The sequence below is a fragment of the Sus scrofa genome, chromosome 1, assembly GCF_054392235.1.
Source record: "Sus scrofa isolate SSC_HxYL_T2T_F1_AM1 chromosome 1, Sscrofa_HxYL_maternal_Yorkshire_Landrace_v2.0, whole genome shotgun sequence".
Classification (NCBI taxonomy): Eukaryota; Metazoa; Chordata; class Mammalia; order Artiodactyla; family Suidae; genus Sus; species Sus scrofa.
The window spans coordinates 119,625,607-119,644,210 of record NC_139383.1 but is presented as its reverse complement, the minus strand read 5'-3'; the positions used below and the strand labels follow the sequence as shown (position 1 = coordinate 119,644,210).

At 44.6% G+C, this 18,604-nt stretch overlaps 1 long non-coding RNA gene across 7 annotated transcripts in view; it reads right to left on the bottom strand.

Moving 5' to 3' along the window:
• The window catches only part of LOC110260990 (uncharacterized), a 523,917-nt gene that overhangs the window by 352,990 nt on the left and 152,323 nt on the right, over nt 1–18,604 (bottom strand). For 2 of the 7 annotated variants that reach the window (XR_014810038.1, XR_014810042.1), the window contains exon 3: nt 10,537–10,619. The exons of 3 other annotated variants lie outside the window; for them this stretch is intronic. This is a non-coding gene — a long non-coding RNA (uncharacterized LOC110260990). Of the gene's footprint in view, nt 1–6,724; nt 6,777–7,336; nt 8,066–8,951; nt 9,525–10,536; nt 10,620–18,604 lie in introns of those variants that run through there. 2 more of the 7 variants (XR_014810053.1, XR_014810037.1) reach the window with 2 other exon arrangements.

Genomic DNA, 18,604 nt, shown 5'->3' with positions numbered 1-18,604 from the left:
TTCCCAGGCTAGCTGTTGAATCAGAGCTGCAGCTGCTTGCCTACATAGCAACACCAGATCCAAGCTGTGACCGCAACCTTCACCACAGCTCACAGCAACGCCAGATCCTTAATTCACTGATTCACTGAGAGGGACCAGGGATTGAACTCACATCCTCGTGGATACTAGTCAGGTTCATTTCCGCTGAGCCACAATGGGAACTCCACTTGTTTCTAACTTTTGTTTCAAGTTAAAATTTATGCTTAACAAATGGGTCTTCCCATTCTCTTCACAGAAGTTACTTTCTTCTGAAGTGGTTCAAGTGTTTGGTGTCTTCTAGGGGCATTCTCCATGCCAAACCAGTGCCAGACCCATGAAGACTCTTACCATTTCTCCACAAGGTGGGAGCTTAAAAATTCCAAATTGTTTCAGGCAACAAGAAATCTCAAAATGTTGCTCTCACATAAAACAGATTCTCCAAGTGCTTAATAAAGCTTAGCTCCCATTTCCTTGCCTGGGAAACTCCCTTAGTACAACCTCATTCATAAATGATGGCAGAGCAGGAGGAGAACTTAGGAATCTCAGCCTCCAGTGGATTAGGATGTTGCAATTCTTCAGTTCAAGGTGGCCAAGCCCAATAGAAAGTGATAACCAAAGACAGCCCATGCCACAAATGGAATCAAGTGATATTTTCTACCCCAACATTATAAATATTCTGATTGACCAAATGGCAGTCTCTGCTCAAAATTCTTATCTGTACAACTGGAGACAGAAACCAGAGTCTGGAAATGATTGGGGAGCTTCTGAGGGAAATCTCAGGACTCAAATGCAGGTAAAAATCAGGATACACACTTCCTTAAAAACTCAGCCTTCCCACTCAGTAAAGCCTAAATGCTGCAGCATAGCAGGCATCTCAGCTCTGCATGGTTTAGCTTCACTCAACTTTTCCATTCATTCCTCCAAAGTCATGAAGCTTCTCATAACTACAGCTTACCACTCCAAGGCACTGGATAAACTTCTACTTTTCCTTGTTTTTCCATCTTTAGTTTTCCCATGAAGGTCTTTTCCTCGTCTCTAACAACTGAGCTCCAACTCATTGCCCAATGGTCAGCTCCGAAGCTACCTATTATGTGAAATCTTCCCTAATCTTCCCAATCAAAATGGGTTGTTGTGTTCCTGCTTGAAACATCTCAACGACTTGATATTGAACTTAGGATAAAGACCACAACCCAACCTGACGTACAGTGAGGCTCCTGGGTCAGCCTCATTCTGCACAGGGCCCTTGACTCTCTATAGATTCCAGCCTCACTGAACTTTTATATACTAATAGGCACCAGGCAATTTCCTGCCACTGCTGTTCCTGGTATATGGGTTCCCTTCCTATCCATAACATTTTCATCTAGTTAACTCTCTTTAAAAAAAAAAAAAAAATCAGGAGTTCCCATCGTGGCTCAGCGGAAACAAATCCGACCAGGAACCATGAGGTTGTGGGTTTGATCCCTGGCCTCGCTCAGTGGGTTGGGGATCTGGCATTGCCTTGAGCTGTGGTGTAGGTCACCAATGTGGCTCGGATCCCATGTTGCTGTGGCTGTGGTGTAGGCTGGCAGGTGTAGCTCTGATTCAACCCCTAGCCTGGGTACCTCCATATGCTGAAGTTGAGGCTCCAAAAAAAAAAAAAAAATCAGGTCTTCTTTCCTTAGAGGCACCTTCAGAGAACTTCTCTAACAAGGTCAAATGTGCCCTATATTTCTCTCTTACAGAACCTTATTTCCCATTCTTACAGCTCATATCTCTGTTGTAATTTTATATTTCTGCATGTATGGGTGATATCTGACTTAATGTCAGTCTCCACACTAGCCATGAATCATGTCTGCATTTGCTTGCCAATGGATCCCTAGCACCTAGTACAGTGCCTGACACACGCTAGGCACACCATCAGTATGTGTTAGATGAATATATCAAAAGGCCTAAGAACACCAGGGCAGGCTCACTCTTACAGAGCATTAGTGGTGGAGTACGGCTCCAACAATATAAGGGCCATAATTCTATATCACTTCTTTTTTATTGCTTGTATCACAATGTCGTTCATTTTTCTGAGTCCTCTGGACAAGAAGCTCCTGAAAGGCAGGAGCTGTCTGACAACCTTTTTCATCTTCTCTCACCTCCTAACATGCAAGTTCCGGCCCAGAGCATGCCATAACAGGTGTCTAATAAGTGTCTGCTGAAAGGCAAGGAGCTTGAATTACCTGATGTGCACACTGTTTGCTCCATTTGTATAATTGAGAAAGTTGTGCCAGCCATCCCCAGGTAACCCAGGATTTACAGCGGCATACACAGCAGGTTTCAAGGACTTTGCATGCCAAAGAGAGAAGGAGGAGTCACAGAGAAGCTACAGCTCCCTAGAGCTAGAGGACCCAGCAAAACTGAAGTCCTGCTGATAAAGCAGTACAGCTAAGCACCTTGGACCAGTCACAGAAGCCCAGAAAGCTTACAGGAGGGCCCAGGCCCCTATCCAGTCATCAGCTGTAGAGGGAACTCTGCTGGCCAGGGAGTTTATACAATTCACAGAGACCAAAACCCACTTTGTGGTACAGAACTTTCCTCCCTAAAAAATATGCACATATGCATATGCACACAAATTTTTTTTTTTTTTGGTCTTTTTAGGGCTGCTCCCATAGCATATGGAAGTTCCCAGGCTAGGGGTCAAATCGGAGCTACTCCTGCCAGCCTATGCCACAGCCACAGCAATGAGGGATCTGAGCCATGTCTTTGACCTACACCACAGCTCACAGCAATGCCAGATCCTTAACTCCACTGAGCGAGGCCAGGGTTCAAACCCACATCCTCATAAATAATAGTCAGGGGTTCATTACCACTGAGCCACAATGGGAACTCCCAAAATTTTGTTTCTAATTTCAGGGAATTTCTTTACCGTTAAAGCATAGCCATTGGCCCCACATCCTAAAGTCGTCGTGGTTAAGATTTGGAGTTCCCATCATGGCACAGCGGAAATGAATCTGACTAGGAACCATGAGGTTGCAGCTTTGATTCCTGGCCTTGCTCAGTGGGTTAAGGATCTGGCGTTGCCATGAGCTGTGGTGTAGGTTGCAGACACGGCTTTGATCCCTCGGTTGCTGTGGCTATGGCGTAGCCCAGCGGCTATAGCCCCGATTTGACCCTTGGCCTGGGAACCTCCATATGCTGCAAGCACAGCCCTGAAAAAAAAAAGAAAAAGAAAAAGAACACTAGATTTAACCTAGAAAGAAAACAAAACCCAAAGATATTAGAAGTTATTTGGAATATGCAGGAGTTAATTCTTACATGTACATGAAAAGGAGTCAAGTTTCCAAAGGAAACCTCTCAAGCCACACATACAGATACTTTGGAGAGCACCTGGTCCTATCAATGCCTCCTTGGAATGGGTCTGAGTCCGATCTCAGCCTCTCTGTCCCCAGACTACTGACCCACTCAAGCTCTCCTGCTGCATCTTTAGCAACTTTCTAATTCATGAAGGAATTTCCTGCTTCATTCTAAATGGAGGGATGATACTGAACCCTAAGCCTCTCCTTTCTCATGCATCCTGTATTGTTCTACAAGATTCTTAAAATTTATCTTAAAAGGGGAGGGAGTGGGATGGATTGGGAGCTTCGGGTTAATAGATGCAAACTATTGCTTTTGGAATGGATTAGCAATGAGATCCTGCTGTGTAGCACTGGAAACAATCTCTAGTCACTTATGACGGAGCATGATAATGTGAGAAAAAAGAATGTATATATGTATGTGTAACTGGGTCACCATGCTGTACAGTAGAAAAAAAAAATGTCTTGGGGAAATAACAATTTAAAAAAAGCATACATTGATTTAAAAGCATCCTGTATTATTTATCTATCACAGACTCCTGACATTTCATTTCAAATATGCTGGTCCTGACACATCCTAAAGAGCCAATAACAGGGAAGGGCAGCTTCTGAACCAGTCAATACATCACAAAGTATACTGAATGAATTTTGCATCTAAACAAAGCCTTTTCTTTCATAAATACCTCAAGTGCATATCCAGAAAAACTCACAAAAATCTTATGTGAGGTCATTTGTCATTATCTTCATTTTACCAATGAGGAAGCCAAAGCTAAGTGACACAGGTGAATATGAGGATTTTGAACTTGAGGCCAAGAAAGGTCTTCGGACCTCCAGGCCCCCTGCTACTGTGTTTCACCTGATTCTTTAAGATATTAAAGACTATCATATGAAATAAGTGTCCTGTGATCAAACATGTTTAGGAGAAGTCAGTGACTTTATTACAGAACCTCTCAGAGACTTCATATGCCCGTGGGTACTCTGAGCTACTGTGAAGCCTACTGGCCACAGAGCTCTTCTGGAGGCATTTTAAGGAACTAGTGATCCTCAGAATGCACTGAAGGACCCACTTCTCTGTGCCAGGCTTACCCATTGTGGTGGCTGTGCTCCCTCAAAATGTTCTTCTGGCCTGGGATGTTTTCTTTCCTCAGTGGTTGGAATGTGGCCTGGGAGGCCATCTGTGGGAGAAGCACCATTGTCTTGGATGGACTTGGCATGGGATCGTAAGGATGGGGCTGCTCTGGGGTCCTGAGATCTCTGCATGGTCTCACTAAGCTGCCCTGGGGAGGGCCAGGGGTAGGCATTTGCAGCCAGAGCCAAGGAGAGAGGCCAAGGATAGGCATTCACTAGAGTACAATTTCCCAGAGGGCTCAGGAGACAGGGCATAGAGACACGCCTTCCAAAGCTCACCTGGAAGGCATGCACCTCCCTTATGCCGTCACAACTAACAGGTATTAGGTGCCACCTGGAGATGCACAGACCACGGAACTGCAGTGCTATTCGGCAAGAGACATGTTTGGCCATTCGATGAAGATAATGAAGTACTTTTATAGAAAGCAGAGGCACCAACAGGACACTCACGCTGACAAGATTTTCAAAAACAAACAAAAAAGCTGTTCTCTCTGAGGCTTACCCAATGCTGGCAAAAATAAAGATTTAACAGAGCTCTGTATGTCCTAAGTCAAAGGTAGGGCACATGGTCTAGGGATGTATTTTTTTTCTGGTTGCCTGAGGCAATCTAGAAGATACTGTCTACATGCCCAAAATATTGGCACTGTCAGTTTTTCAGTTTTTGTGAGGACAAAGAGACATACTATTTAAAATTAGGGCTGCCCCAGAAAACCCAGGCCACGTGATCATTTTCATTAAGCTAAATCACTTCAAATCAGGTGGGTATACACCTGGATTGCTCAATGAACTAGTTGATTAAATCTCACTGACTGTTAAGTTGTGAATGTGGGTTGGAGGTGGGGTGCGGGGACCAGAGCCAAGGATGTATTTATGAACCAGGTGGGGCAGAGGCAGGCAGAGCAACACAGGGAGGAAGCCATCTCCCCACCCCCGCCCTGCACCACCCACCACCCCACACCCAGGGAACACCCCAGAGTTGAGCTTGAGGGCTAGTGGTCAAGGCAGACCCAGTAGCCAGAACCCAGGGGAGTAGTGAAGGGTCAAGAAACAGAGTAGGAGACAGTCAGGACCTTGTAAGACCCAAGGGCTGGCACTCAAGGGAGGGGGAGGGTCTGCAATCAGACCAAGACACAGCTGCTAGGGAGTGCCAGCAGTGAGGAGACAGGGAGTGACCTCAGCTCAAACAGAGCAACAGCGGCACCATGTATAAGAAACAGCCTGACAGACAAATCCCACTCCCAAGCAGAAAGAGAGGCAGGCTTGAGCCTGAAAGTAAATGTCCAGACTACTTAGTGGATCTCAGGCAAACTTCTCCCCCAAAATTCATGAGCATGAAATCCTTGAAGAGACCAACTTTGAAGCCTAGCTTTGTCACTTACTAGCTGTGTGACTTGGGAAAAGTCACTTAATATCAGGGTCACCATAAAACTCTACTTGCCTAAGATTGTCCTCGTTTATATCTGTATTTTTTGTTTGTTTTTGTTTGTTTGTTTTTGAGAAAGAATTTTATTCTTAATAAGAGCTTTTGAGGAGAATAATTTTTATGTCAAAATATATAATAAAAGGAGTTCCCGTTGTGGCAGAGCAGAGATGAATCTGACTAGAAACCATGAGGTGGCAGTTCGATCCCTGGCCTTGCTCAGTGGGTTGAGGATCCGGTGTTTGTCATGAGCTGTGGTATAGGTTGCAGACGCAGCTCAGATCTAGTGTTGCTGTGGCTGTGTCTGTGGTGTAGGCTGGCAGCTGTAGCTCCTATTCGACCCCTGGCCTGGGAACCTCTATATGCCGCAGGTGGGGCCCTAGACGAGACAAAAAAAAATTATATATACATATATATATATATATAATAAAACAAGTTTCTTAGATAATAAATAGTCTAAGGAGTTCCCTTTTTGTCTCAGTAGTAACAAATCCGACTAGTATCCATTAGGATGCAGGTTCGATCCCTGGCCTTGCTCAGTGAGTTGAGGGTCTATGGTATAGGCCAGCAGCTACAGCCTCAATTCAACCCCTAGCCTGGGAAACTTCATATGCTGTGGGTGCAGCCCTATAAGAAAAAAACAAAAAAAGTTAAAATATACACATGTATGTAATTGTAAGTACTTTCTGAACCTTTCCCATTTTCTCTTAGAAGTTTCCCTAATTGGATGGCTTCATATCAAAGTCTCTGTTTTCTTATGTAGAAATAAGAAAAATGGATCCTTTTCTAATTTTTTTTTATGGATCATGTGTATAAAATAACCCAGCAGAATACTTACCATTATCTTTTTCATGTTAATTCCCTTCTTTGGTTTTCTTAGCAAACTGTATCTGAGGGAATAAGATGCAGTGGTCTCAGGGAGGAAAGAGGGGTACAGAAAACTCATGCTAAGCCCCCTCCCTAAGCCACACATCCCCCAGGCCCACTGGCTAACCTCACTTTCAGCTTCCATCTGTGTTTAAGCAGATAAAACAGCTCTTGGGGGCAGAGATGCAAGAGCAGCCAGCCCTTCTAATAAGTTCACCTAATCCTGAGGCTGAGTTCACTTAATCCGACACCAGGTTTCTGACACTCCTCTGGCTCCTGTCCTTCCAGACACCAGGCCCCAGACAGCCTTGCTTCAGACAAGTTCCCGCCCTCTGAACCCTGCCTAACCCCAGAGATGGCTCTAGCCCATTCAGCAGGTGGATTCAACTTCTTTTTTGCAGAGCATTAACAACAGGCATTGCTCTTGCTATTCTGGAGGAATGTCAGGGAGAGAGATGCCTGCTGCCTGTCCTCCAGAGGTGGGCTGCCCTTCCCTGGGGCCTCCGGGGCCATCTTCAGCCCATACTGCTGCCTCTGCAGCACCACCCACCTAATGTTAGGAAGGAGAGAGTGAAATCAATACCAGGATGTCACTCATGCCCTGGGGACTCATATGGGTGTGTTCTGCCCATCAGTTCAGATGCTTCATGGTCAGGTGGGTGACGACACAATGGCCTTGGACTGGGGACAGGAACCCAGGCAGTGGCTGAGGGTCCAGGACACAGTCTCCTCTCCGTGAGCAGGGGAGTTTTATTTAAATCATGTCTTCGCAATGGTAGGAACATTTCAATTTAACATCTTTCAACATCCCAGATGATTAGGGGAAAAAGAAAAACCATTAGTGATTCTTTAAAATTAGAAGTAAATGTCCCAAGATGTATGTATTTGGTAAATGGGGAAAAAAAAAAATCTCTCCATAGACTGGGCAGATTAGATAATCAGAAATTTCTCATAACCCATTCTGAAAATATAGCCCTTGGAAGCCGCACAAAGTGATTATTTAGGTAAGAGGAGAAGGGTACAGGTGGTGCCTTGGGGGGCTGGAATTTTCTTTCGCAGAGAAGGAAGTCAAGCCTGCCCCCATCTAGCAGATCATTTTCAAGGAAAGGAGAAATCCTCAGAGAGGACGCCCCGTCCCAGCTCTTGCTGGAGCAGGCACAGCCCTGGAGCGAGAGCTTCATGTTGGGGCTCAGCCTAAGGTGGGGAGGTTTCTCATACGGACGCTGGGATTTCAGGGCCATGGACTGGCCCACGAGCCTCTGGCAGCTCTTGGCCAGAATCAGAGCCAGGAGAGTTCAGACAGAGGAAATACCTGTGGAGGTCACAGAGCAGAAAGTTTGGCGTTATCCAGGCAAAAAAGAGAGGCAGCCTTCAATCACACTGCAACACTTTGGCTTTGAAATTGCCACATCAGCCTCTGTGCTCCCAGCTCCAGTTCTGTTCCACTGAGTGTGTGTGCTCGACTAAACCAACAAGGGAACGACTTAAGTGTCTCCTCTCCACGGGAAGGTGGGATCTGGAATTATTCTGCTGCTGAGACTCAGTCTCCATACAAGAAGCCTCCTAGCTGCACTTCCTCTCCTCCAGATGGACTGACCTAGTCTACGCATCTGGGCTACTCCTCCTGCGAACCCCGGCCCATTTTCCCATGACTCTGACATTTGGCCTTGCCTTAGCCAGCCCTCTTGCACAGGGTAGACCCTACTTTTTGTCCCTACAACCATAGCTTCTGGTCTAAATGAGACCACCAAGGCCCAACCTTAAGTCCCACCACCACCAGGACATTCTGTGGCCCTCTGATGCCAGCTTAGCCCAAATCAAGCTCAAGGATGCCATACCCCTTTGGACAACCTGATTTGAACTCTAGCACCCCCTGGAAGCCAACCCTACACTTGGGGCAGTCCTCCCGGTTTGGGTCCATACTTCCCAGCCTAGCCTAGAAGGCCCCTACAACCCAGCCCATGACTATTTCTCCTGCTTCATCTTCTACCATCCCCCCTCAACCTTCACAGGCCAGGGATGCAGAAGGGCTGCATGAGCATGAGCACACCAGGCTGTCTTGTTCTCCACCTCCCCCATTCCCCCTTCTCTGCCCCACTCAGTTCAGCAGTTACCTCCTGCAGGAAACCTTAACAGCTTTCCTCTCAGTCACCACCCCGCTACAAAAATGACCCCTCTTTCTTTCTTCCAGCACTAACCATATAGACTCTCGAAGCCCCCTGCATCACTCCTGTGTCTCCTAGCCCAGCAGTGAGCCCGGAGGTCAGGCATGGTCGGCATCATCTCTCTTTCCTGTCACCCAGCATCGTGCAGGTGCTCACTCCAGACAGTCTTCCCTCTTTTCCTCCCTCATTACTGCTTTTTTGTGGGTAATCTGGAGTCAGGCCAGTAGAAGCCCATCAAGAGTAGGGATTTGGGTGAAGGCCAGGGAGGTGGTCCAGATAAAGGTTGAGTGGCAGGTGGGAGAACCAGAGGGCAGGGCCAGGCAGCTGGCCGAGGCACCCGACACCAATTCAAGGTAAACGGCCCCCTTGGGACTATGTCACCTGCTCCTGATTAGGGCAGAAGCCTGCACACCTGTCCACTCAGTTAGAGGGGGTGTGGCGGCAGACCTCATGGGCAGATATGACAGTCACTCCTTCCACCAGCTTGATGTTGTCCGACTCTTGGAGTGTGCTCTCGTGCCTCTGTGACGATGAAGCTGATTTGGGAGCCCTCATCAGAAGAGTCCACAGGTTTCTACATCATGGGGGCTTCAGAAAGTCTCCACTCTAGTTAGAACAGGAGGGGGGGTGGGTAGGGGGTGTCAACATTTTATGCACAGGGCAGGTCAGGACCCCCAAAGAGGATGCCCTCCTGAAGCATATACCCTCGTCACCTGGACTCCACTCTCCAGTGGCACTGACAGACAAAAGGCCACAAGTAGAAATGGCATCTCATTCAATATGTAAGTTATCAAATCAACACAATGGTACACCTCACACCTACACAATGTCATATGTCAACTAGAGCTCCATAAACCTGGGGGGAATAAAGAAAAGGGTGCCTGGTTGAGGTCCAGGAGGTTTACACTATGGAAATCTACCCTGTCAGGTGCCAGGTGAAAGATATGAAAGACTCCCTTCAAGGCTCCTAAATTCTCACAATTTCTCCTTTTTTTTTTTTTTTTTTGCAGGGGAGAAACACTGCTTTCTTCCATGACAGAGATCACTGCAGAAACGGGTTAGAGTCACCTAGGAAAACCAACTCCTAGCAATCTGCATATTTTTGTGTGACATTGTTTATGGAGAAAGAAGGCAAAGCGTTCTTCACTTTTATCCTCACCCAATCCTCTATGAAACCAGATTTCCTGACTTTCCTGGGGTCCCCGAGAAGTAGGGTTTTGTGTGCTTGAGTCTAAAGGTTTGGCATGGGCTTCTTACGGGCCTTTCTGCTCTGCGTCTTGAACACAAACACAGCCCCTGACAGCTCCCTAGCCCACTCCTTCTAGAGAAACAATGTCACAGCTTCCTACTGACCGCCCCACCTACTGAACTGCCCCAGCTTGGCTTATTCACCAAAGCCATTCACAGCCTTGAGAGCTTGGAGAATTCCTCTGCAATAATACACTCTGCTATTCCCAGCCTCTCCTCTGTTCAGCAGCCCCACCGCCACGCTGAAGACACCAGCGGGTCATTTCAGACTATGCTGAAGAGAAGAAAAGTGCCAAGTTCATGCAAGCATTATGATTATGATTATTGCTGCTTCTGCAGGAAAATGGTCCCCACATGAGGGTCAGCTCACATTCAGCATCTCTGTGGTATGTCTTCCTTCCATCAAAAGGCTGATTCTTTGATTCCATGAAGAAAAGGACTGAGAAGGCGGAGCTGGATTTAAATGGAGAACAAAATTAATGAAGTGATTTCTCCAAGGAGTAAAAACCTTATTCCATATTATTTCCCATCGGCCGTCCTCTCCATTGGCCCACCCTCTGCAAAAACTGCAGGACCTTCTGTGAGCCATTTAAACTTTCTCTTCCTGGGCTTTTTATTTATCAGATGAGGGTTCGAATATTTGCTCTACCTATCTAATGAGGGCAGATGAAACAAGACGAGGTCATCGGACTGCTCTTGACATAGAGAAACATAATACCTCATCACCCTTGTCCTCAGCAGCAGCTTCATGCAAACCACATTTCTGTTCAAATGAAAATAATTCCACAGAACAGTTTGCCCCAACACCGGGGATGAAGAAATGAAAAATTCACTCTCTGGTATCCAGACTTTTCTACTTACTAACAAATAATTGCCGTAGAGAGATGTGGGTAGCAGGGGAGTGGGAAGGAGGGTATGGTTAATCCTGCCAGAGAATTCAGGGCAAAATTTATAGAGAAGGTGAGAACTAAGCTGTCTCTTGAAGGTGGAGAGGATGGATTTTTTATTTAGGTTAAAATATTCACTAAGGAATTAAAGGCCACTAAAGGAATGTTTAAGACGAAGAGAAACAGTGGGGTCGTGAAAGAGCTAGAAAATTGAGGTCAAGGTTTAAAACCAGCAGTCTGTCATTACAACAGTGAGAGCAGAATGCCAAGAAAAAATGGATTGGTGAATTATCAGCTGAGGCTACCAGCAACCACCATCTCCCCCTCTGCAGGGTGCTGTACTCACCCAGCAGAGACTGAATCCTCAATCTCTTTTTACAGCACTTAGCACTCCAAAGGGCAGGTGTTAGTGTCAATTGCTCCTTAAAGGTCCCTCTCCACCATCCATGCCAAAAGTATTTACAAAGGATACATATTTATCCCCAAACAAATCATCACATTTGTCAAACAAATTCAAGTTTATTAGGACTGATGTTGCAAATTACTCATTATGTAAATGAGTAAAATCTGTTTTTAATTAATCTCTAGGCTTTACTTGCATTATAAGAATAAAATCTATTTTTATCTTATTGGGGGTTGCTCTTTTCAACCATTACCAAGAGGGGGACATTGACAATGATCAGAAATGGCAAAATTGATTCATTTAACAAGGTCACTGGTTCGGGAGGCCATTCTAGCAACTCCGTGCAATCTAACGAAATGCCTGACTCGTGATGTGTCATGATCTTAAAACAGGTAGACTTAGTGGAAGGGGGATTCTGCCTCAGTTTAGCTAACTTTAGTCAATATGATCTGTTTGGGGGATAAATCTACTACCCTAAAAAACACTCCAGTTATAGATAGGTAGGTAGGTAGATAGATAGAAAGAATATCTGTGTGTGTGTGTGTGTGTGTAGAGAGAGAGAAAAAGAAAGCAGGGAACGGGGTGGGAGAATTATGTAATTATGTACTCTACAGAGTGTTATAACATGTATATATATGAAGGTGCCATCAAAGAGTTCCTATTTGTATATGTACCTTGATAGTTAATATTTCCTTTGCTCCTCATTCCTTCTTGCATCTCAGACAGTCCTTCTATATCCACTTCTCTTGTTTCAAGAGCACATCGTTTTGAAAATCCCTAAGTAGGAGTTCCCGTCGTGGCGCAGTGGTTAACGAATCCGACTAGGAACCATGAGGTTGCGGGTTCGGTCCCTGCCCTTGCTCAGTGGGTTAATGATCCGGCGTTGCCGTGAGCTGTGGTGTAGGTTGCAGACACGGCTTGGATCCCGCGTTGCTGTGGCTCTGGCGTAGGCCGGTGGCTACAGCTCCGATTCAACCCCTAGCCTGGGAACCTCCATATGCCGCGGGAGCGGCCCAAGAAATAGCAACAACAACAACAACAAAAAGACAAAAAAAAAAAAAAAAAAAAAGAAAATCCCTAAGTGAGAGTCTACTGGTACTAAAATCTCTCTTTTTTCAGCTTTGCTTTTTTGTTCACTTGATTTTTAAAACTGTTCTTTTGCCCTCATTCCCATTTATAACTCTAGATTGTGCGTTACTTTCAAGGCACTGATGGTGCATCCTCTCATCGACTAATGTGCAACACTGCAGACCTGTACACTCTAATCCTCAGTTCTGTGCAACCTGTATTTTCATCCCAGCTGCTTTTAGGATCTCCTCTCTGTGTTTGGCCTATAGTTTTACTAGGATGTGTTTAGGTGTGGGTTTCTGGTATTTATCTTGCATGGAGCTCACCAGGCTTTTTTTTTTTTTTTTTTTTTTTAGGGCCACAGGTGTGACATAAGGAAGTTCCAGGCTATGGGTCAAATCAGAGCTACAGCTGCTGGCCACACCCACAGCCACAGAAACATGGGATCTGAACCGTGTCTGCAACCTATGCTACAGCTCACAGCAATGCCGGATCCTTAACCAGCAAGGCCAGGGATCAAATTCACATCCTCGTGGGTACTCGTTGGGCTCATTACAGCTGAGCCACAACGGGATTTCCTCATCAGACATTCTGAGCCAAAGGATTTGTGTCTTTCTCACAAACTTTTCATCCATTATATCTTCCAGAGCTCTGTACAGACTTCAGTCTGCCATCCATGTCTTTTAGTATCTGCCATTTTTGAGTCTTTGCCTTTCTGTGTTGAATTTTGTCTATTTTTTTAAAGTTCCATTTCACTAATTTTTTCCTTGGTATGTCTAATCTAGTGTTGGGTGGGGTCAAAGGACTTGGAAGATAGGCCACTGAGGTTTTTATTTTTTTATACTGAGGTATAACTCACATTTCACAGTGAAAGCACACATCTTAAGTGTACAGCCTGATGACCTATTACAGGTGTAATACACTCAGATACCCAGCACCTGTATCAAGATATAGAACATTCCAGAACCCCAGAGAGCTCCTTCACGCTCCTTCTCAATCAATGCCCTCCCACGTGAGTTAGCCACTATTCTGACCACCATGATCATGGATTTGGCTTTGAACTTCCTATATATGGAATCAGAGTAGCATATGTACTCTGAATCTGGCTTTTTTGCTTCATAGTATGAAGGCTATGAGGCTTGTCCATGTTGTTGCATCAGCAGTAGTTTGTTCCTTCCATTGCATTGTAACATTCCATCATAGGAATATACCACTTATTTGTTCCTCCTCCTGTTAATGGAGTTCAAGATATTTTTCTTTATGGATATTATTTCAATGAACTTTAAATTTCAATTATTTTTTTAATTTCCACACATTCCCTTTAAAACTTTTTCAAATATCTCATGTCAGATCACTTTTGATAGTTGCCTGCTCCTTACTCCTATTTTTCTTTTTATCTTTTGTTTCTTAAACATGAGAGGTCACTGGTGTTACAAGCTGTCTCTGCCAGCTCTCACTCATCAAGCTTTGTTTTCTTGTATGTTTGGTGATTTCTACTTATGAGTTGATATTCAGTGGGACTCAGCCTAATGGAATTCTTTACAGAATGGACTGAATGTGGGTTGCTCCAGAGATCTGCATTCATGCCTGCCAGGTCAGCTTTAAATGAAAACTCTCATCTTGTGGTTAGTCAGACCATGCAGATTCTGTGAATTCAGTTCCTGAATTCATGTAAAAGCTGGTTCATTAATTACGACTGATTCAGACGTTCAAGAGCCAGTCTGAATCAGTCCAAGTTCTTTGCTGTCTGCCTCCATGGAATGGATATTTTTTGGAATTCACCTTTTCCCTAAGGACATTGCTCTTCCTGGGTTCCAGCTTCACTCATGAGTCCCCAGCTGGCCTTCCTTTGTGTCTGCCTCCCTTACACACAGGCACAACTACTGCAGCCCAAGCTTGAGGCCACCTGGAATCTAGTGGTAGGCAGCAACCTCAGCCCTCACTTAGCCTCTCTGGACTCCTGCTCCTGTTCCATTCTTGACCTTGGAGAAGTTCCCTACTCTCCTGTATGCTTGTCCTTTTATTTAAAAATTATGACTTATTCAACATATTGTCCTGCATATCAAAATAGGCTACATATTTTGCCAAGCAGATTTAGGCAACTTACAAACTATGTAGCCTACTATCATTCCAGACATAGTGGTCCATTTAAGCTTCTCAGTCATCAGTTTTCAACAAGGCAGGTGGAATGTCCTTCAGTGTTCATCTTCCAAAACATCCATTAAGCATCACATCTTTGATCTCCTGCCCTGCACCCCACAAGAACCCATCCCTCTCTTCTAGGTACTTCTTATTGGTGTCTTTATCCTATGATCATTTGATATTCTTTAGCTCACAGGCCTGCCTCTTCCACTAAACTTCACCAGATTCTAAGTTCCCAGAAGTCAGAGCTGTGTGTCTATGTTCCAGTCACAAACTGAGGCACAGAAGGAGCTCCACAAAGTTCTACTGGAATGAACTGATGGTCTAATGTCAACAAACAGTCCCTAAGGAACTGAATCCTGGCATCTCCAAACCCTCAATTAAAAGTATCTGTGGAGAATGGCCATCATCAAAAAGTCTGCAAAAAATAAATTCCAGAGAAGATATGGAGAAAAGGGCACCCTCCTGTACTGTTGGTGGGAATGTAAACTGGTGCAGCCACTATGGAGAAGAATATGGAGGATCCAGCAATCCCATTCCTGGGCATCTGTGTGGAGAAAACCAGGATTCAAAAAGATATATGCACCCCAGTGTTCATTGTGGCACTATTTACAATAGCCAAAACATGGAAGCAACCTAAACATCCATCAAGAGAGGAATAAAGAAGATATGGTACATATATACAATGGAATATTATTCAGCCATAAAAAAGAACAAAATAATGCCATTTGCAGCAATATAGATAGATCTAGAGATTATCATACTGAGTAAAGTAAGTAAAACAGAGAAAGACAAATATCTCGAGGTCACTAATATGTGGAATCTAATAAACATGATACAAAAGAACTTACTCACAAAATGGAAACAGACTCAAAGATTTCAAACCAAACTTGTGGTTACCAAAGGGGAAATGTTGGGGGGGGATAAATTAGAACGTTAGGATTTACATATACACACTACCACATATAAAATAGATAAGTAACAGGAATCTACTTAGAACACAGGGAAATCTACTCAATAGTCTTTATATGTGAGAAAAGAATATGAAAAAGAGTAGATATGTGTATAATATTCACTTTGTTGTACACCTGAAACTATACTGATCTTTTAGTATAATCAACTACACTCCAATAAACTTGAAGGAAAAAAAAACAAAACACCTGTGGAAACTATAAGAAAACCACATACACAAAAGTGACCTCACCACACAAGGCCCATGGAATCAAAACTGAAGTCACAAGAGGCCAAAGTCTAGGACTTGAATATACACAGCAGCAGCAATGACAAGCAAGGCTGAACCCTGATGGGAATAATCATCTCATTCCCTTGGAATCTTTTTCTCTGAGCCTCAAGTTTCAGGGTATGGCAGTATTACCATACTGTTTCTTCAAATATTTACTATGAGATAAAGAATTTTCCCTGTTTTGGCTGATTTTACAATGGAAACTACAGGAGGGGGAAAAAAAAAAAGCACTCAGAGCAACTATTTTCACCAGATTCTTTACTGTAGTTTCCCAGGACAACCCACATTGAGTATTGGGTTGTAACACTGCATGTGTCCAACTTGGTACTGGATCCCAAGGTCCTCAAATACTTTATAGCATTTTCTTTCTTCATGAGAGTTGAGCAAAAATTAAACTACAAAAACCATTGATATGGTGACTAAATTGAATGTTCCAGCCTAAAGCTTATTACCCCGGAGAGTTTGTGCGATGATACCAGAGTGATCTGATTTCAAGGATAAGCGAGATCAACTTAGTGGCCCTTTGGAATGACAGTGATTAGACAGGGCTGCAGATGCCTTTGCTGGGGTATTTTAAGGGCTGCATAAATTCTAATGGATGTAACAGCTACTTCTCCAGGCCAGGCCAGCCTGGGGGCACAGTAAAGGTGGAAGATAAAAATAAACCAGTCATTCCACAGCTCAGCCCTCACCAGCTACCAGAATGCTCTCTCTGGCAAGTGTCTCCTTCAGATTCAAGGGCTAAGCAGAGAGGATGTGGCGGCAGGGGTGGGGGGCAGCTTTGGAGTATGTGGTCCCTGATGTGTCACATCACCTCTTGGTACCACAGTCACCCCAAGAGGAGGTTTAACTGCTCCTGAGGAAGCTAAATACTTAGTGTCCCTCTACAGGAGATGCCCCCATGCCCAGGATCCTTCTAAGCCTGTGTTGGCACGTGGTTGGATTTGCAAGGCGTAGATGATACACTGTTGCAGTAATGCACTCAAATTTCTCACATCCCCTGTCTCCTCCCACACTGACTCTGGGCTTGACCATGTGGCTTGTTTTGGCCCCTGAGACAAACAGCAAACATAAAAAATGAACAGACTTTTTTATTCCCCCACGCCTGCGGCATGTGGAAGTTCCCAGGGCAAGAGAAAGTTCCCAGGCCTGGGATCAAACCCATACCATAGCTGTGACAACACTGAGTCCTTAACCGCTAGGCCACCAGGGAACTCAGCAGAGACTTAAAAAGTGCTTGCACATTAGTGCGTCCTCTTTCTTGCAGTTCTTGGAACTCTTCTACCTGCATAAGAAGAAGTCCAAGCTAGACTGACTTGATCTAGACTAGACTAGAAAAAGTAGTGCAAGTGAGGCATCCCAGCTGAACAACATTATCAGACCAACTAGCCCCAGAAGATCTGGGAGCTGGCTTCAAACATAAGCGTTAGCCTAGCCAAGGCCATAAGAAGGATCACCTGGCCAAGCCCAGCAGCCCAATTTTCCAAGCCACAGAACCATGAGCTAAATATATAATTGTGGTTTGAAGTCACTAAATAATGGAGTAGCTTGTTAGGCAGCAGAAGCTATTTTATATAGCCTTTCACGAGATGTGGAAAGAATAAATTTGAAATGGTTGGTCAAAGAGTATGCATAAAGTAAAACCGTAGACCTTAAGCAAGAAGTTACAGGCCCTTGAAGAAGTATAAAACCCAAGGATTAGGCTATCACTTCCTTCATATAATTTGAAGAGGTTGTTACAAAGCCCACTTATTCCAAATACATCTCTTACCAGGGAACCACGGTATCAAACTCCTACCCTACATCATTCTCAATGAAACTTCCAAGCAGTGTGGTGACAAAGGAGATAGTGAGGCACTGGAGTTAAGAGCTCTAGAATCAGACATTTAAACCAGCACTGGAATCCTCGGTTTCACCCTTTCTAAACTGGGGAGATAACAGCACCTACATCACAGAGCTGTTGTTGTAAAGATTAAACAACGCATATGCAGTGTCTGGTGCAAAGCCTGACATATATAACTGCCAAAAAAATTAGCATGTTTTATTAGCCATAAGGTTTGGCGTAAATAAAAATAATTAGCTACCATTTTATGGAATCCCTACCATGTAAAAGACACAATGCTAATATGTCCCATGTACACTAACCCCATTTAATCATCCTCATATCCCTGTGAGGTGATTATGCTCCCATTTTAGAGTTGAGGAAAATGAGGCACAGAGAGATCAAGTGTCACAAGACTGGAAGGGGCAGAGACTGAGTCAAACCCCTTCAACAACATGCCACATCACCTCCTGCGTCCAATCACTGCATAGTGGTTACAAAGCAATTACAAAGGATTTTCAAAATGTGGCCCCATATGGCATTTTCTCCATTTTAACAGGCTTCTGAGGCTTGCATCTGTACTGGGCACTCTGCCTGGAAAATCTTTCCCCATCTACGATCCTCTCCCATCAACCGTTTTAAAAATCCTTATTATTATGGACTCAGCTCAAAAACTACGTCCTGGAGTTGCCATTGTTGCTCAACAGGTTAAGAACCCGACAGAGTGTCCATGATGATGCAGGCTGGTTCAATCCCTGGCCTCGCCCAGTGGGTTAAGGATCCCTCATTGCTGTGGCTGTGGCATAGGCTGGCAGCTGCAGCTCCAATTCGACACGTAGCCTGGGAACTTGCACTTGCTACAGGTCTGGCCCT